This window comes from Lissotriton helveticus, chromosome 1_1, assembly GCF_964261635.1.
Source record: "Lissotriton helveticus chromosome 1_1, aLisHel1.1, whole genome shotgun sequence".
Taxonomy (NCBI): domain Eukaryota; kingdom Metazoa; phylum Chordata; class Amphibia; order Caudata; family Salamandridae; genus Lissotriton; species Lissotriton helveticus.
This window is the reverse complement of record NC_136057.1, coordinates 225,337,656-225,359,126: the sequence shown is the minus strand read 5'-3', so window position 1 is coordinate 225,359,126 and position 21,471 is coordinate 225,337,656.

Genomic DNA, 21,471 nt, shown 5'->3' with positions numbered 1-21,471 from the left:
TACAGGTGGGGGCTGTATCGCTCCTCGGAGAGGGTTCAGGAAACAGGAGCTGAATCTGAGTCCGGGCCCTTTTGAGGCCTAGAAACGGGGATATTTCAATGAATTAACGTGCACACTGTGAAACGTGGCAACGTAACTTTACATAGGCCGGATATTCGTTGTATTCACGAAAACTGGAAACTGGCATACTAGAGATGGACACAACTATAATTGCGTCTTTAATCGATCAGAAGGGAATACATGCATATTGATCATGCACATATGACATAACATGGGGAACACGTAGGCACATATAACATGGCAAAATTTACTTTTCCACATGTTTCTGTGATAATCAGATGGGGCTAGAAAAACTGGTGGCAGTAGGAAAGCAATGTAACATGTTCCATCCCAATCAAGGGGCAGACGAACATATGCGGTCTGACCACAAACAAAATAAGAATGTTGTGAAGCTTTGAAAATAGATTTCCCACTGTCACTATACTTGACAGTAGTAGTACAATCACTATGTCCTACATGTGCGGAACCATTATTTCGGACACATAATTCGCCTTTGACTGGTAGTACTGAAATAGCAGGTAAGTCTGGAGTAGTATCAGACTGAACATTCAGGACCATAAAATTCGAAGAATAATTACCTAAATTATAAACTTCATTTTCTAGATCTAACCCTGTTCTATGGGGGAGACCTTGCTTGTCTGGAAAACATGTTCTATTCAGAAGGGACATATCATTTGAAGATGACGTTAACATGGACCATGCTCCACACGAACCATTATCTGAAAATGGATAAGGAAAGAGTGGCAGAACTCCCTTCGGTGTCTGGAAAGGGGGGAGTCGACCACACACCCAACAATTAGTAGCATTGCTGGTCTGGTGTGAATAATGTAACATTCGTATAAACGTGTTATTACGCATAGCAAGACGATAGGATAACTCGTGAGGGGGCAGATCACTAAACGTGTGCTCTACTGTAGCATTAGAAAACTTATTTACATGAGAAATCGGAAAACATAAATGAAATGCATAACTTGTGCAGGTAACCATCAAACTTAGAAACAATAGAAAACTTAGAAAAACGATACATCGGATAGAGTTTTGACTAACTCTCTCACTATGGGGGTCTATCTCATACATGTCAGATACCTGTCTAACCGTTTCACCCGAGGGGGACTTAGACAATTAAACTGGCTGACTTATTTTACTAGACCGGAGTTTTAATTTATACTCCTGCTGCGGAGTTTTCTCGAACAGAGGAACTTTCAATATCTTTGCTTCTGGTGTCAACTACTTTGATAGTAAGTGATAGATCCTTTTGGGACATTACTTTTTCTCCAGCCATCTCCCCTAAGACCCTTGCTGACCTCCTATCTCAAAAGCGGGCAATTTCATTCCATGGGTGCATAACTCAAATGTACTTCTTTGGTGCCTGTGCCACCACCGAGTCCGTCATCTTGACTGTCATGGCTTATGACCGGTATGGGGCAATTTGCAATCCATTGCTGTAGACAGCCACAATGACCAAATGTCTCTGTGTTCGCCTAGTGGCTGGGTCACACCTCGGGGGCTTTCTCGACTCTTTATTTCATGCAAGTTGCTTACTATGGCTATCTTTCTTGTGGTGCTGATGTCATTGATCACTTTGCCTGTGACTACCCTGTGCTCCTAAAGCTGTCCTGCACTGACATCTCCATCAATGAGTTGCTGCGCTTTGTAGTAGCTGCCTCTTTTGTGATGGTAGGTCCTGTGCTTGTTATCTTTGTTTCGTACTTCCAGATTGTCACAGCCATCCTCTGGATCCGCACGACAGGAGGAAGACTCCGGGCTGCGTTCACCTGCATCTCCCATTTTACCTGTGTCTTTTTGTTTTATGGTACCTCTTTCTGCAGGGAGAAGGTTCCCAATTCAAGCTTATCATCACATCAGTACAAAATATTATCGTTGACCCTCATTGGGTTCATTCCTGTTTTAAACCCCCTCATCTATAGCTCAGAGGACAAAGATATGCAGCAAGTCCTGAGAAATTATGTGTACCATACACTCAATCAATCAATCATTCAGATAATTTGTAAAGCACACTACTTACCGATGAGGGTCTCAAGGCGCTGGGGGTGGGGGATGCTGCTACTGCTCAAATAGCCAGGTCTTGAGGAGTCTTCTGAAGGTCAGTAGTTCTTGAGTCAGCCGTAGGTGGGTGGGGAGGGTGTTCCAGGTCTTGGCGGAGTAGTGGGAGAAAGATCTGCAGCCGGAAGTTGCTCTTTGGATGCGGGGCACTGCAGAGAGGGAAAGGTCGGTGGAGTGGAGCTGGCGCGTGGGGGTGTAGAAGCTGAGTCATCTTTTGAGGTAAGCTGGCCTGGTGCTGTAGAGTTTTTTGTGTGCGTGGGTGAGGAGCTTGGAGTTTATCCTCTTGTTGACGGGGATCCAGTGCAGGTCTCTCAGGTGGGGTGTGATGTGGCTGCTGAGGGGGATGTCGAGAATCGGACACGCAGAGGCGTTCTGGATGCGTTGCAGACGTCTCAGGAGTTTGGCACAAACTCCTGCATAGAGTGAGTTTCCGTAGTCCAACCTGCTGCTGACAAAGGCCTGGGTGACTGTTCTTCTTTTATTGGTGGCGATCCACTTTTTAGATCCTGCAGAGCATGCGGAGGGTGTTGAAGCAGGAGGAGGGGACGGCGTTGACCTGTTTGGTCATGAAGACGGTGGAGTCGAGGATGACCCCTAGGTTGCGTGCGTGGTTGGTGGGTGTTAGGGCTGTTCCCAGTGCCGTCGGCCACTATGAGGACCTCTGTCTTGTCCGAATTCAACTTCAGTCGGCTGTTCCTTATCCATTCGGCGACAGCCTTCATTCCTTTTTGGCGGTGTGGGGGTCTTTGGTGAGGGAGAGGATCAGCTGGGTGTCGTTGCCGTAGGAGATTTTTTGAGGTCATGCTGTCGGGTGTCGTGGGCGAGGGGTGCCATGTTGGTGTTGAACAGCGTTGGGGATGAACCCTGGGGTACGCCGCAGATGATCTTGGTACCATCGGAGCAGAAGGTGGGTAGGCGGACGCTCTCTGTTCTGCCGGAGATGAAGGATGTGGTCCCGTCCAGGGCCTTCTCTTGGATCCCGGCGTCGTGGAGGCGTGATCGTAGTGTGTGGTGGCAGACCATGTCAAAGGCGGCTGATAGGTCCAGGAGGATGAGGGCTACTGTATCTCCATTGTCTAGAAGGGTCCTGATGTTATCTGTGGCGGCGATGAGGGCGGTTTCAGTGCTGTGGTTGCTGTGGACTGGGACGGGTCCAGGATGCTCCTCTCCTCGAGTTAGCGGGTCAGTTGTTTGTTGACGGTTTTCTCAATGACCTTCGCTGGGAACGGGAGCACGGAGATGGGCCGGAAGTTCTTTTTTTACTGTTAATGGCCTTGGTAAATTCAGCCACTCCTGCACCCTGGTCTAGTTTTAGGTAAGTAGCATTCTTTTGTTAAATAGGCTGAAGCTTTGGACTACCTCGCTCACTCCTTTTCTTTACTTCGTCTTAGCTTCTTCCCTGGGCATTTATGCAAGGGCCAGTGGGCAAATGGCATTATCTTTTTTAGTGTGGGCATTGGGTTATTAGTGAACCCCTACTCAGGCAGCAACCATATTTCTTTCAGGGTGGAACACAAGCACGCCCCAAATTACCCACTGCTTAATACTCCTACACATAAACGTAGTCAGGCTAAACTTAGGGGCAATGTGGAAAGTATTTTTGCAGCACTTCAAACCAAAAAATTCCACACCAATTTATAAAAATAGAATACAATTAAATGCATAATTGACACCAAAAATGCAATCAGTAGAACCAGAGATATGCAATTTTAAATATTTAAGAAAAAATAGTACTGAGTGACTACTTTTGGTATCTAGTCACACCAGACTGGGGCAAAATCAAAAGCTCAGGCCAACTGCAATGGAGCACAGGCCAGATACAGTGCTAAAATTAGGCCTGCTAAACAATGTACTTTAAATCCTGGTTGCGGCACATTGCAAGATACTGTGTGTTAGACCTGCTACTATTGGGGTGAGTCTCCCTTCCATTTTTCACCGATTGCCTCCTCTGTTTTTGATATGTTTTGCTGGTGTAGATGCCTTGGGCACTGTGCCACTGCTATTCATTGCCACAGTGCAAGTTCTCCCTATTGTAAATTCATGTATTGATTAGTGACTCCATGATTGGATTATTTGATGTACCTGTCAGACCTTAGTATAGTGCAACATGTGTGCCCAGGGTCTGCAAAATCAAATGCTGCTGGTGGGCTTGCAGAGCTGGTTGTGCCACCCACAGAACTAGCTTGTAAAGTGTGTCTCATGCCTGCCATTACAGAGCCTGTGTGCAGTCTGTGACTGCCAAGTCGATTTAGCAAGTGCACCCACTTGCAAGTCCCTAAACCTTCCCTTCTCTACATATCAGACACCCCTAAGGTAGGCCTTAGGGTAGGGTGCATTGTATGTGCATTGTATGTAAAAGGTAGGTCATGCCCTGATGTATGTGGCATGACCTGATAGTGAATTACAGCCTATTTCTTTTTTTCACTATTGCAAGGCTACCTGTCCCATAGACCAGAATGGGCAGTTTCATTATAACTTCTATAATCCTAACTGACGCAGGGAAAATGGTAGAACTTTGAGTTTAGTATGCCTGAATTCAGAATGATAAAATACATCTTTTAGTGAAGTTGGTTTTAACTAAGGGCGGGCGTAGTTCGCGAAGTAGCGCTACGCGAAGCTACGCGAAGTGCACTTCGCACTACGCGAACTTCACGTAGCACTACGCGAGCTGCGTAGTAGCATGTTCGCACTGTGCAAGATGCGTTTTCAATGATTGCACAGTGCGGACAAGCATCCGGCACTGTGCAAGCATTGAAAATGGCATCTTGCACAGTGCGAGCTGTAGTTTTCTGCTGCTCAAGTAGATTATTACTCGAGCGGCAGCTTTCTCAACGCGAACAGGTAGTTTCTCATTGAGAGCGGTCGCGAGCATGCGCAACCACTCACAATGAGAAACCTGACCTCCTCGCGTTGAGAATCTAGCCGGGATGACATTTTGCTTGCTCGCGGTCGCGAACATGACATTCAGGACCGCGAACAAGCAAAAAATGACCGCTGCACTACGCTACGCTGCACTACGCATGTTCGCACTGTGCTACGTGCAGCTCGCGTAGTGCGAAGTTGCGAAAACTTCGCAAACTCCGCGAGCGTAGTGTAGTGCTTCGCCCAGGGTTAGTTTTAACATTCTGTGTTTAGAAAGGTGGTATTTTCTTGCCTAATGATCCAGCCTGCCTCTGCTTGCTTGTGTATTGTATGTCTGGTTTTATGAGTGACAGGGGCTGGAGGGCTCCAGGAGACAGGGTGAGTCAGCACTAGGCGTAATAGACCTATCTGAATTGGAAGTGGTCGGAGGAGTAGCACTTGGGCCTCAATCGGGCTGTGTCTGCCTTACACAATGTTGACTCTACCTCCTGTGGTGCGTCTGATGTCCCCGGCCCACACTTACAAAGGAAGAAGGTGTGCACTGGCAGAATGCACCCAGTACTGGTTTAGACTAGGTCCAGGACCCACTGCCTTCAAAGAACAAAGAGAATAGTAGTATAAATATGGGGGCCAGACCCCAAGATTTTAGATCACTTCTGGGAAACCAAGACAAACCTTTGCCAAGGAGAAGAACCAAGGAATCTGCAGGAGTCTGGACTGCCCCTCTGACAGTGTGCTGCTTGCTGGCATGGCCTGCAGTGGTTTCTTTATCGCCAAGGAAAGGAGAAGGAACTTTTAAGGAACTTTCATCATCTTGCAGAATATTTCTCCAAGGTCTTGAATTTGAGCTTGCCTCCTAACCAGAGTCTCAGAAACTTCACCCCCTCTGTTTCCCTGCATCTGGAACTGGCTGTTCTAGCTGCTACAGAAGGAATATTGCAACACCAACACCGGCGAGCGATGCCGTACTCTACACTGAAGCCGTGAGCGCTGCTCCGACTTACAACGTAGACCCGACACCGGCCGCCGTGCCACATACGTCAAGGTATAAATCAACAAAAAAAATGCAAAGGATAATAGCTGAAGGGGTAGGCCATAAAATTCCCATATGCATGACTCCCAGAGAAGAACTTGAGTGTTCAAAAGCAGTGGGGTAGGAAGTAGATTCATCAAAGCAGGGCATACCAAACTAGGGGGCATATTATCAAGCACGGCCTTAACATTATCACCACTTTAGCGGCAGGAAACGGCAGCTAAAGCGGCGATAATGGGCTTGATAATACGCTGTAGAGAATTCCCATGGAAGCCTATGCTCACACCAGAACATTGGCTTCTATGGGAATTCACAAGGGCGTATTTATCAAGCCCATTATCGCCGCTTTAGCTGCAGTTTTTTGCTGCTAAGGCGGCGATAATGTTAACGCCGTTTCTTGATAATATGCCGCTAGGACTTTGAATAAAATAGTACGACTACGTAAGGATGATAAAAACTATCTAGAACCAGACGAGGATAGGTATTCCCTGCTGCTTTATTTTATATTACAAGGAGAGGAAAAAAATGAAAAAGCTAAAACCTTTGACTAGATCAAGCCTTTAGGGTTATGTCAGAACTTTCTGTCATTGGAAGATATTTCCGGAGATTTGAAACAAGTAGGCTTCACAGAGGGGAAATCTTTAAAAAAGGTCATAAAAGTCAAATTCCTTTCTTTATTTGTGAAAAAATCTGTAATAAATGTAAAGCAAAAATTATTGTCTCGATGAATTCCATAAATGCAATGCAAAAGAAGGTAAACCCTTTTGCTAGACTTAAAAAAAAAAAATCATACTGGTTTAACTAGCAAGTACGTTAAGGTTTTTAGGGAAGAACTAAATGGGCACAATCCCTTAAGATTAGTAGGGTTTAATAAAGAAAGGAAGACAAATGACTCTATTGGGAAGTCAAAAGAACGTAGCAGCTTACTCAACCCATACATCCATTAAATGTGATGTTTAGAACATGAGGGGCAAGAAATAAAGCAGTATAGTGGACTAAACCAAATCAAATCAAACTGTATTTGTTTTGATTGAATAAAATCTTACGAATGAGAAAAATAATAATTAAAAGTCATAAGAGAAAGTTATGGGTGGGGAGACATCAGGCACTTATGCACTTTGGTGGATGTAAGGTTCAAGCAAGATTAAAAATTGGTATAAATTCCATTGCTAAATAAACACTACGGGCCTCATTTAGGAGAAGTGGCGCATCGCTGCGTGAAAGCAGCGATGCACCACTTCTCAGTGCGCTCTCCTTGCAACACCAATGACGCATCACGTCGCAAGGAAGGACAGATATCTGTCAGCGCACAAAGAGGTGCATTGCTGGAGTTGTGTCGGAAGCCAGACGCAACTCCAGCAATGTTCCTTTTCCATGAGGCAGGCGTAAGGTTTTAACGCATTGGTGTCCTAGAAGTGGAGCAGCAACATCTCATAGATTTCGCTGCCCCACTCCTACGACCCTTTCCTGCGGGGATACACCCACCCTGCATACATTACACCTGGCGCAGGTATAATGTAGCGCAGAGGTTTATGAAGTGACGCATCTACCTAGATGCATCACTTCGTAAATATGGCACAACATGGCAATCTTTTACGCCACTGATGCATCACAAAAAGTGATGCACCAGAGTCTCAAAAGTGACGCTGGGGCTCATAAATGAGCCCCAACGAGTTTGTCCTGTTTGTAACTTGTCCAGAGGCCTGCCTCCCAGTATGCCAATGTGTGAAATCAGAGAGATGTGTCAGGCTGCTTTGTAGGCATGAAAGGACTCACTCAACTGTCTTTCGATGCAAGCATCAATCTTTATAGAAAACTTTCCCGGGTGCCAGGATTGCCCATGGTGATAATTCTGGTTTCTGGTCCGCGGCTGACATCCTGGCTCACGTGAAATAACCATTTAGAGAGCCTGGGAGCCAGAGATATTTTTCAAGGTGAAAATGTGCACTGCAAATTGGTAGAGATATAACGCGTTATTGCTGTTCTAGAAATTGTTAGAGGACCAATTGGAGGCAAGATGGCGGCCGCTTGAGACCGCAGTGCAGGTCGCCCAATGCTCTCACTCTGAGGATTTGTTTCCCTAAGATGTGGTAACATCGACTATCCGGTCTGCAATTGAAAAGTTAATATCGTGGTAAAGCCAAGATTAATCATATAATGGTCTCGGAGAACCCTATAAAGGAGCGGACTGCACGAGTGAAGAAGAATCAAATACCCACGCTAGCTACTGCAATCGGATTTGCCCTTATACAAAACTACTGCCGCCTAACTAAAAGACACAAAGACTGTTGCCTGTCTCACCTCTGTAGCTCCGCGGGCTGTGGGTTGGAGCCGAAGCCGGAGCCGAGTGTGAGCTCATTGGATATGGCGCCGAACAATGCTGCTGCGGCAGCGGCTGCTGCAAAGACGAGAGCGGCGAGGCTCGCTATGCGTGAGAACACGGAGGTGTCCACAAAAGGCGTAACAAAGAGCCCAGCCGCTGCAAGGACCCCAGAGAAGACGCCGAATAAACTGAATGCTGGCGCCGCATGGAAAGATGCTCAGAGTGCCCCCTCGGTCGTAGAGCTTCTCCGCAGAATCCCAGGGAAGCTTCTTCCGGGTCAGGGCATACAGAGCCAGCCGGGAGCCGAACTCGCGTCTCAAACGCCGCCCACAGAATCGGAATCGGCTGGCATCACTGTAGCAACTACGACCAGAGGCGGGCTAGTGGAAGGAGAGGGGGCCAGCGATAAGACGGTGAGCAGGCACAATGTGGAGAGCGGGGATGGAGTAAGGAGAGATGCACCAGTTAGTGCAAATGGGCGGATTAACACAAGTGGGCAGGCTGGCTCAATCTCATCAATTGTGAATGCTAATTTACCCAATAGTCCTCCTATGACTGTAATTACAGGAGCTATTGAAGACAACCCTGGGCGTATAAACAATATAGTAGCACAAACAACACTACTGGAAAGATCTGGGAAGGCTGGCGCAGAGCTAATACAACCTAACACATCCCCCATGCTTATTTCGAATGCAGATGCAGATACTAATGCTGGTGGTCCTGGGGGGCTCAGTACTCCACAAAATACAAATACACATACTGTAATCTCTGATGAATTTGAAAATCTCAGCGTGGATTGTACACAGCTAGCTCCAGCTCTAACTATATCTAAGGGTCCAGAGAGCCAGGTTGAGGCTCAGTTGGATGTTCAGGGTTCCTTGCTGAGGCAAAAGACGAAACTTCTTGAAGGCCCATGCAATCTGAGTGATGATGACCCAGATAAGGACAAAGAAAAGGATAAGGATAAGGATCCAAGTGATTTTTATTCTTTTTCAGATGAATTGGGCTGGTCAACGGATATCGGCTCACACCTAAGTGACTCCAGCGATGATGAAACTAGTATTAATGCGGTGAAAACTGCTCAAAAAACCGTATTGAGACACAGAAAGAGCCATTGTGATCCCGCTGAGCTGGCATGGGACTACGCATCCACTAGTAATATACTTCCTATAGCAACTCCAGGAAGACTACATGGTCCAACCCAGCAGTTGGATTCAGGGTCTTCAGTAGACAACTCTGCCCCTACGATCGAGACTGTGTTACTAGCCATCGCTGCACACTGAGAAGAGACTTCTCATGATGGGCGGAAGGCCCAAGCAGAGCTACAGAAGGTGCAGGGAGTGGTCCGTAAACTTTCAAGAAAAATCAGCTCCTTTAATGATCGAATGACTGAAATGGAAACGAGAGTTGTGGGCAATGAGTCTGAGATTGCCGCAAATCGTGAGCAGATCGATACACATGAGAAAGAGCTCTCAGATGTAATGTGGAAACTAGAAGACATAGAAAATCGCCTACGTAGAAATAACCTGCGGGTTTTGGGTGTTCCTGAAGGAGCTGAGGGAGGCGACGCACGCACCTTTATGGTCAAACTATTTCAAGACTCCTTACCAGAACTGTCAACGTGGAATTGGGATCTAGAGGTGCAGCGTGCACACCGAGTACCTTTTACCATGCGAAATACCCCAAAACCTGGTGTATACCCAAGAGCTCTAATGGTATACTTTGGCAATTTCATACTGAGGCAGGCAGTTTGGGAGAAAGCGAGGCCAGAGGCGAAAAAATCTAGTGGTCACATAACCTATTTTGTGCGTCCTGACTTCTGTCACACAACGGTTGAGCGGAGGTGGCGCTTGCGCCAACTCATAAAACCTTTTCAAGATAAGAAGCTGCAGGCGTACTTAAACAATCCAGCTCGTTTGAAAGTAATTAACAGTGACCAGATAAAGTTTTTCGCCTCTGAGGTTAAGGCAAAAGAATATTTAGATAGCCTTACATGAGACTACTTGTAAAAACTTCTTAATCCTTTCAAGTCTGGGATAGAAATGGCCTTTTCTTTGTCCCGCTGGCTCAAGGCTCATGAATCACAACTTAGGGTTCCGGGATTTTGGGTAATCAGTAATTGTTTAGTCTGAGAGCACTGGAGTGATAATGCACGTTCATCACCACAGACTCTAATGGAGTCTAATCGCCTCGTCTTGGGGAGGGTGGGGGGACGTGCACGAGGTTGGGGGGTTAAGGGGTGGGGGGTCACAGATGGGTGAAAATGTTTAAAAATGGCAATCATGATTGTAGAAGCGGAATTAGAAAAATAAATTGTAGTGTTAATAGAGAACATAGAGTTAAGTTTGATTTCACAGCAGATATGGATTGGAAAATAAATACAACACAGTATGGCTAGAGTAAAACTTTGTTGTTTGATATAATATGTCTCCAAGAGACACATATCCCTTGGGCAGAAAGGGGAATATTGAGGATTCCTGGACTTAATCTGTTGAGATGTACATCTTACACCTCGAGGACCAGAGGGGTTGCTATATTTGCTAATCCTTTTTTGGGTGAGGCCATACGTGTAGCTGCTGATTCTGCGGGCAGGTGGGTTATTGTTGAACTCAAGTATGGAATCACAATATGTTCTATCTATGCCCCTAATGAAGATGACCCCTCTATATTTACTGACCTCGAGACAGAACTTTCTACTTGGTCTCAGGCACTTATATTTTGTGGAGACTTTAATATCTCTTTACCAAAAATGGATCTAGCACACAATCAAGTTAGAAATAAATATGTTGGTCGTAAACCTAAAGTTTATAATGCTGTTTCTCAACTTAAGGAAAGTTTGGGCTTAGCTGACATATGGGACTTGAAGCAGCCACAAGATTCAGGATATACTTACTCCTCGTATCCACATAACAAGTACGTCCGCATTGATTATATTTGGATGTCTAGTAACCGGGCTAGTCAGGCAGGACTTTTTAAACTACCAAAGATCATAGCGGACCACAATCCCTTAGTACTTTCTATTAATATAGATAATATAGCTAGACCCCGCTCCAGCTGGACCTTCGATAGAAAACTGCTTGTTAATACGGAATATATTGAGTATATCAAGATATGGGCGCAAGGATTTCAGGACTGTAATCGGTACAGCGCATCTAGAAATACAGTGTGGGACTCCTTTAAGGCGGCAGTACGGGGCAAGACACTTAGTTATGTAGTCAGGAAGAGGAAAGAGAGTGCAAGCTTAAACGAACTTCAACTTCAAGAGTTAGCTAGAATAGAAGAGAAGCATACTGCTATAATAGCTCGGGCGGAGAGAGGGGCTCAACCTTGAAAGAAATGGCGATTTTAAAAGCAGAGATAAATAATAAGCTTACTCAAAGTGCAGCTGAGACCTTTCAATCCCATCGCAATAAGATTTATGAAACAGGAGAGAGGGTTGGGAAACAACTCGCCCTTAGTACTCGTTGAAAGCAATCTCTTAACTCAATTACGTGCACAGCGTTAGAAGGTCAAGAATACACATCACCTGAGACTATATTAGAAGTGTTTAAAAAGTTTTATGAGAAATTGTATACAAATGAGGACTCCTCCGACTTTGCTACAATTAAAGAAGTTGTGGCTAGATGGGCAGCTGAGACTGAAAATACCTTAGGTGTAGATATAGATACTAGGCAAGATTTAGAAAGGGATATAACTATGAGTGAAGTAGAAATTGCTTTAGCAGAATTAGCCTCGGGCAAAGCGGCAGGCCCAGACAAAATCCCTCTCGAGCTTTATAAGATTCTGGGCAATACTATAACCCCTCTACTCCTCGATCTATTTATCGGAATTCAAGTTAGTGTTACTCCCCCTAGGTCATGGATGGAAACGAATATTGTGATCTTCCCAAAAAAAGATAAACCTCCTAAATTGCCCTCATCCTACCGTCCTATTTCTCTTATCAATTCAGACTCGAAGCTGTACTCAAAGATCTTGGCTAATCGGCTCAGGGGGACTATTGAGCGTCTGGTTTCTCCGTGGCAGCACGGCTTCGTCCCGGGCAAGGGCACTACGGACCACACTAGGCGTGTCATTGCCCTGTTTGATGCTATGGCTGTCGCAGGGAGCCAGATGTCGGTGGTCCTCCTAGACGCCGAGAAGGCCTTTGATCGGGTCTCATGGGCATTTCTGTGGGCAGTGTTAGAGCAAAATAATATGGGACCCTGTTTTATGAAGTCTTTAAAAGCAATGTACGTCTCACCAAAGGCCAGAGTTCAGGCGATGGGTCAAGAGTCGATGTTATTTGATATTTCACGTGGGACAAGACAGGGCTGCCCATGTTCTCCGATCCTTTTTGCCCTATATATCAATGCCCTTATTTTAAAATTACTAAATGCTGAAGCAATTAAATCAATCACTTGGGGCCTCTTTGATACTAAAATATTAGCCTACGCCGATGACGTGGCGGTAGTAACAACACACCCCACGGAGGCAATAACTGAAATTGAACAGATCACTCAAACATTTGGCCAAATTTTGGGCTATTTCTTAAATAGGGATAAAACGATGGTTATATGTACCCAAAATACTCATTTAATAGATTCCAGGAAAGTAGAAAGTGCTGTCTATCTGGGAGTTCGTATATCCCCCCAAATTGGCAAGATCATCAAAATAAACTATGATCCTCTTATACAAAAAATTAAAACAGATTTAAAATGGATAGATAGCATACATCTCTCGATTATTGGAAGAGGTAACTTCCTCAAAATGAATATACTACCCCGGGTCCTATATTTGTTTCGAGCAATCCCGTTATTGGTAGATGACAAAACCATTAAGGCTCTCGAATCCCAGATGAGTACGTTTATATGGGGATATGGGAAGATAAGGAGATCTATCCACTTTCTATCTCTTCCAGTTATAAGAGGGGGGCTTGCAATCCCTAATTTGGGATTCTATATGTTGGCCGCTTTGTTACAGCAGATGACGACACTATTTTGTGTAAAATCTTTGGAAAGTGAAACAGGGGAGAATTATATACCTTCAATATTCGAACTGGTCATCGGAAATAAGGCTAATGGCCTTCTAGTAAAACAACTTCAACCATCATATTTCAAAAAAGTTCAATTTAAGATAATACTGAGTGTCTGCGGTATATGGAAGAAAATTCGTAGACAATTGAGCATTCCTAAGTATAATAAGTAAACCTCATTATGGCACTCTACTCTATTACCACCACTTATATATGATGTGATTGCTAGGAAATGGGAAACTCTAGGAGTCTTAACCCTTGGCGATTTCTTATTGCCCACAGTTGATCCAAAATTTCAACAGCTGCAACTTAAATTTTCTATTCCCAGTAACAGTGCATTTACATTTATTCAGATTAGTACAATTCTAGATTTAAAAAAGGCGGATATCATATTAGAGAATATCCCTTTAGTTGATTGTTTAGTTAGACCTCTTACCAAGATCGGCACGATCTATGATATTTTAATTGACAGTCACCAGGATGACGTTGTTTCTATTGAGCAGGGCTGGTCAAGGAAACTAAACAACCCCAATGTAGACATTGATATGTCACTTATTTTGTCAACAAAACTGTTTATGTCTTCCAATTTGAAAGCACAATTGTATAAGACTCTTTATGATTTATATTTTACTCCCGCTAAACTCTTCTCATGGGGAAAAAGAGCTACTTAAGAATGCCTTAGGTGCGGAAAAACTGTGGCACACCTGCTTCATATGCTTTATGAATGTGAAAAACTAACAGTTTTGAAAAATATGATAACAGGATTTTGGCAGGAAGTGTTTGGTCACCCAGTAGCCGAATCCCCTACCCTGTACATCTTGGGTTATGATAATACATTATCACACACTATCGAAGAAGAAACATCTCTCTTTTTGGGGACAGCTGTGTACTGTATAATATTAACCACACGCTGGAAAGACACAGATCCACCTAACTTTCAGAATTGGCTATCACGACTCTTAGGAATGTATAATTAAGAGAAGGCGATTTTTGCTAGTAAAGGTGTGAGGGTGAAAGCCCAGGGCATTAAGATTTGGAAACCAATTGAAAACTGGAGTAATAATATTAGAGTGGGTAACTAGGCCTTCCCTACTAATGTAAATAATGTTGTGGCCTTTTCATCTATTCATTTCTGATATTTCCTTATTATTCTGATTGTTGTATTATTTTTTCTGTTAAATATGATTAGAGAACAAAATGGTGTCTATAATGTCTGTTTCCGCAATTATGAGATGCCAAATAAATAAAAAAAATTAAAAAAAGAAATTGTTAGAGGACACTGGGTAACCAGGATAGCACATGTTTTAAATGTTAGTGTCTCCTCTCCAAACAGCCTGGCTCCGGTATGTGATTGTTCCGGGAGATTTATGTTGAAGACCATTCCCCGGTTGTACCTCGATGCAAGTATTTGCTTGTTTAGGTCGTTTTTGTTTAAATGTAATTAAAAATGAATAAAGCGGCAGTACCGAATAGGGTTGTCGGGCTCTAAACCAGATATGAGGGCCTGCCTGCCTGCCTGTGCGGATCCCTTTACCTTTTGATGAAGGCTTGAGGTGGTGCCTCATCTCCGCAGTCATCTTGGTACACATGCAGGTGCGGTGCAGACGGTTGTCTTTATTTGGCCTCACAAGCGACAACCTCTGTCACCAGAGTACAGTTTTTTTTTTCCTAATGCGGGTTGCATCGCAGCAGCTTTAGTTCCAAGTGAAGCGGATCTGTGCGGGCTATAAAATACTTGCTTTAGCTTCAAGGAGCTACTGATGACCATTCAAACATGGCCTCTTTTTGCGAGCTCCTCCTTCTCTTGTAGAAGAAAACATTTGGTCATTGCACAGTTCCCTGGGTTATTGAAAGTATTGTATTGTAGACTAAATGATATTGATTAGGAGAGGGTTTTTCCAGACATGTATACATGCCATAATGGAATGTTCATGGGCTAAGACCAATGTTAAATACCAATTTTCTATAGAAAATCTGATAGAAAAGTATATTTTATGTATTTTGGAGATATGGATGTTGGGGGAGAAACTCATGTTTAAAAAGTTTGCACAAATATGTTTTTATTTGTGAATTTTTAGATATGTTTTAGGAGGAAAACCATACAATGTAAACAAACTTCCCTATGTAATGATTTAGGTCTTACCTGCACAAGGTTCCACCAGTCAATGATACTGTTAATGGGAGACTTCAACCTTTAGTCTTCAACGTCTAATAGTGTGATTATCTGAGTATGCAAAAGAAAATAGGATGGTTATAAATGAATCAAAATCCAAAGTCATGGTGATTACAAAAAATTCAAGAAGGAAATACAAGTCAAAATGGTTTCTGGGAAAGTCACAATTAGACCAAGTAGAAACCTATAGATATTTGGGTGTTATATTCAACGGTAACGGAAAATTTCTTCCACAGAAACTTGAAATCCATAGGAAATCAAATGCCTTGACAGCAGCATTTAGAAATATCCAAAAATCTATTAGCGACCTTACCTATGGCCCATTTCAAAAAGTGATTTCTGCTAAACTGCTACCCTCGTTAACCTACGGCAGTGAGGCCTTAAATGGAAAACACCTCACAAGCACAAGTCAGAATGGAATTCGGTCTAAATAACCAGCTGTATGCTCGAAAGGGACATATAATTAAAGTCTGGTACGGAATAAAAAATGACCAAGACAACTTGATGTCTCAGTTAATTTGGAGAGAAATTAGCAGCAATAGCAAATTACCAACTTGCAAATACTTGTATGCGGCCTTGGAAGAATTTAAGGTTAGGCCGGTTTGGGACTCTTCTATTACTCAGGAATCACTTAGGAAAATTGTCAATAAAACAACAGATCATTTATCATTGTTCAATGATAAAGCCACTTTTGCAAAAAGTAAATACGCATGGTCCATAATAAATGGTTTTTCAAAAAAGATGGCACAGCAATACTTGATCACGCCATGGTCGCTGAAAAACAAGCACATTTTTATTAAAGCACGTCTTGGTGTACTGCCAGGTCTATGCCATTTACCACCTTGGAAAAAGTACGAAAAGGGTACTGTATGCAGGCTGTGCAAATCTGGGTATAAAACATTATCCATCTTTTGAGTCTCTGTTCTGAACTCGAAATGAACGAGTAACTGTATTAAAGAGTCTATTTAATGAAAGAGGGTTGAGAACTTACAGACAGGCACTGATCCTATGTCTTTCCCCAGATGATTTACCTTTGAATTCTGCTCTGGCAAAAATTTTAACGAAAGTGTGGAAAAAATTAGAACTCCATGAAAAATAAAATTAATAATTCCGTCTCCAGTGTAGTACACACTCACGTGATTGGGCGTTTTAAATATGGGAACAGATACGCCCATTTAATTTGGGAATTTTGGAATTAAATGGAAAAGATGCAGCTATTATCAACAATACTACCTCAAAAATTTTCAAAATTATTTTCCATTTGCCCACCAACGCCTCACAAGCACAAGTCAGACTGGAATTCGGTCTAAATAACCAGCTCTATGCTCGAAAGGGACATACAATTAAAGTCTGGTACGGAACAAAAAATTACCAGGACAACTCAATGTCCCAGTTAATTTGGAGAGAAATTAGCGGAAATAGTAAATCACCAGCTTGGAAATACTTGGATTCGGCCTTGGAAGAATTTAAGGTCAGGCCAGTTTGGGACTCTTCTATTACTCAAGAATCACTTAAGAAAATTGTCAATAAAACAACGTATCATTTATCGTTGCTAAATGATAAAGCCACTTTTGCAAAAAGGAGACACGCATGGTCCATAATAAATATTTTTTCAAAAAAGATGGCACAGCAATACTTGATCACGCCATTGTCGCTGAAAAACAAGCACTTTTTTATTAAAGCACGTTTTGGTGTACTGCAGGGTCTATGCCATCTACCACCTTGGAATATATGTAGGCTGTTCAAATCTGGGTAGGAGAACATTATCCATCTTTTGTGTCTCTGTTATGAACTGAGAAAAGAAAGAGTAATTGTAATAAAGAGTCTATTTAATGAAAGAGGGGTGAGAACTTGAAGACAGGCACTGATCCTATGTCTTTCCCCAGACGATTTACCTTTGAATTCTGCTCTGGCAACATTTTTAACGACGGTGTGGAAAAATGTAGAACTCCAAGAAACATAAAATGAATAATTACTTTATATTCTTCCTTTTTAAGATTTTATTGAATGCTTTATTCTTATCTCATTGTAAAGAATGTTATCAAACATTTTAACTCAAATAAGATGTATTGCATTTTTAAAAGACGTGATGCTATTTAAACAATATATAATGGATTATTGCATGAATTTTTTTTTTTGTAAGATTTTAATTAATCAAACAATAAAGGATATATATACACAGAGAACCTTTAGTCTGCAACACCAAAATGAAGAATTACATCTAGATGAAATGTTGTGAACATACAGTATTCCATCTGCAACATTCTTAACGTTTGGAGATCCAAGCTTGCAATTAAACTGCAATTGACTTTTGCATGCCAAGCGGTTTGTTACAAAACTGATATACCAGCTGGACAGACCTATAAATTGCACAGTTAAAGATGGCCTCTCACCATTGATAGACTCCCTGTGGCAGACGCCCTGTGGCTCATCATGCTCACACCGAAGGCTCGCAAGATGGGGGATGGAGTGTCTCCTTTGAAGCGAGAGCCAGCAGACCAGGTCCAGGCAGCCCAGCCGACCATTGTGGAACAGCTCCTTAGAAATCATATTGATAAGTTCATGGTACTCCTAAGCACTGTGACTACCCTCAAAACATCTTTAGAACCCAAATTGGATGCCCTGATGATGGATGAGGGTTTCTCATGGTAGACCACAAAAAACTGAAGGAGGGGATGAGCAATATAGAATCGACTTTGGTATCTCTGCGCATCTAAGAGGTGACAACCCAGACACAGCTGAAGAAGCTCACAGAGAGGTTGGTGTGCTGAGTTCCAGGTTGGAAGATGCGGAGGGCCACTGTAGATGAAATAGCATTCCGCGGCACTTCATGGCCAGTTATGTTATGTTATAAGTGACTTGTAGCACGCTTAATTAGTCATGAGTGTCCTGGCACGATTTGACACAGTAGTGTCTCTGGCTTTCAATTTTGAGGATAGAGACAATATTTTGAAAATAGCCAGTACCAAGTGCCTGTGGACAGTGGACAAAAGCACTGCCACTATATTCCCGGCTTACATGGTTGAAGTTAGGAGACAGCAAGAATCATTCCACATGGTAAAATAACAACTTTGCCTTCTAGAAATTAAACATGCAGTGTAGTTAAACGTTCAGGATGGTGACAAAAAATTATTCTTTACTGCATTAAAGGAGGTGTGGGCTTGGCTCAAAACAATAGGAGAGATTACGCTCCCTTCTCCCACGGACGCTGGAGAGGTGTGAAAGGCCAAAAAAGCTGCTATTGATACCAGAGAAAAATGTATAGTATATGCATATGGGTGCATGCCACCATGAGAAGGGCCAGAGTATTGGCTGAAATCAAAAAGGTTGGAACTTCAGGAACAGATACTGGTGGCTCTGTTTTGGTCACAGTGGAATCTTATGGCCCAATGGCATGGAAGAGATCCCAGAACCTGAGAGGTGGGTGGCACATCACTCAAATGATAGAGGACCTACTCATGTGCTTGTAATATATGATGTATCCTATCTGACCTGATTCGTACAATATAATATGTGTTAAAGGACTGGAATAAAGAGTGTACCGATGCCTGATCAGGTTGGAAGGGGTGGGATTGAAAGTTATGTGGAAGGCGGGTGGGACGCCTAATGTATCTACATCATGGAGAGTTTGGACCCCTCCATGTTTATAATGACTGTAAATTGTTTTCCCAGCCGGGTTGCCGAATACAACCCAGCTGTGCTACAACACCTGATTACAGTGGAGCAGATTTTTCTTGTGAATGTGTGAGTGCAAAGAAGTGTCTTAAAAATGCCTCTAAAGTTCCCAGATGAGTGGTGCTTTATTTAAAGGGCCTTTTGGGCATATTAAAAACAGGGTGAGATATTTATCAAGAAAGATGATTATCCTATATCTCCGTCTAAAACGAGGGCAACATGTTTCGGCCTTGCTGTAATTAAATGAAGCTTTCTTCAGGACGTAAAAATGTGAATCGTGACGTGGCAATAAAAATTGTTTCCCTTATGCGTGACAAAGTGAGTTTCAGCACACACGCTAAGGTGTGCTGTGTAAGGAGTGTGATTGCCATACTTACAGGCTCACAGGCTGGTAACAATATGTAAGGAAGAACGGGACATACAACGTAAAATGACATACATTACATATAGAGAGGTGTAACATGCCACTTGCTTGGCATCGTATTGCATCAGTATATCCGGTGCTCCATCAAGCACTCTTGTATCTGTGTGATCGGAACATTAAAGTGGGGTTTCTCAATATAACATAAAGAGCTCAAAAGGCATACTGTGGTCCACCCAACCACATACGATTCAGTGCATGCAATGTTGCTCGCATGCAAATTTAAAAACGCGTTACGTAGTCACAAGTATGCGCATGAGTGACACGATGTGAGTGGAATGCGCTTGAGTCGATCACCATAATGTGTATGGTCCGGATGATGCAGGCACTTCACGCGGCCACGTCATCGTACGCAACCACGCCCACAAGCTACCGCCGTTCTGCTTCATAGTCTGAGAACGCATGGAGAATGGTGCTGCAGGATCCCATGGAGCCAGAAGTAGGTTTCCACAAAGGAGGTTCTCCTTGACGAAGTAAGTGCGCATATACATGTAAGGCGGTAGCGAACAACGAGCGCTATTTAATAGCATTCTTCACCGCTTGTCCACACTTATGTTTTATAGTGTGTGACTACCGGAGTCCCTCATCTTCAAGGATCTGTTTGAGCATTATTAAGTAACATACAATGTAAGCATTAGTTTTTCCCATTCCTGTACTTCTGCCCATGTTCACATTCTTTCCCTGTGACACCAGGATAAGCATAGAAATCGAAACTTGAGCGGCGCATACGAACAGTAATTAACGCTCCAGTTGCATTGCATACAATAGATATTATCAGTCACAGAGCATTTTTCAATAAGATTAAACTACCTTAATGCACATTATGGTGATCAACACATGATGACAAATCAAGCGCATTCCGCTCACATTGTGTTAATCTTGCGCATACTTGTGACTACGCAAGGCATTTTTTTAATGTGCATGCCAGCAGCATCACCAACAAAGCGGGGGGCTGAACTGTTCCTACAAGGAGTGGGAAGATTAGAGGAAGACTAAGAAGGACTAAGCAAAAACTGGCGTGACCAGAGGTGTAAATGTAACACCTGTGGGCATCCCTTTTGTCGGATGTATTTGCCTCACACACCCCGAAGGATGTCATGCTTCATCATCGGCGGTTGCTCCTCGTCGGGGGGGGCGGTGCAATCCCCGACGGGCACACCTCAAAGAGGGGCACTTTGGCGGAGATCTTTTGTATCCAACTGCCCTATGGTGAAGTGTGGGTGTGTGGGCGGGGAGGCAACTGAGCCTGAGGTGATAGTTAAAATGCAGCAAGGGGTGCCGGAAACTATTTTATTCTGGTGGTCCCCCTATTGCAGTTAAAATCGTGAAAACAAGCTCACTCAGTGTCACCTCGTTAGGTAGAGTGACCTATGTGGAGCTCTGAAAAACAACAAGTGGTCAACATGTTTCTCGCAATAGGATTACTATCCTGCGATTCATCAGGACCTTAAAAAGTGAAAACTATAAAGAAAATGAACTCAATAACATGCCAGTCTCATGTATATGGTGTGGTGTGGGTATATTTTACCTCAATGGAAAGACCTATGCCTGGAACATGAGAAAGAAAGGAGATACACATTAGTAGTACATTTCTCATTATAGCAGCAAGGATTGTCAGCGCCAGAATGTGAACATAATGAGGCATGCTTGGGGCAGTGTGGGGAATAGTCACTACCTCTCCATGCCAGGTGGTTTCAGCGTGCAGTGTGAAGTGCACACACACTCTAAAACTATATCAGTGGGAAGGTACAGGATTAAAAACAAATTGTTAAAACAGCAGGCAACTACAAAAACACCATAATGGCTCAGAGTGGCATCACGAACATTGATTGAGTGAGTGACAACATCT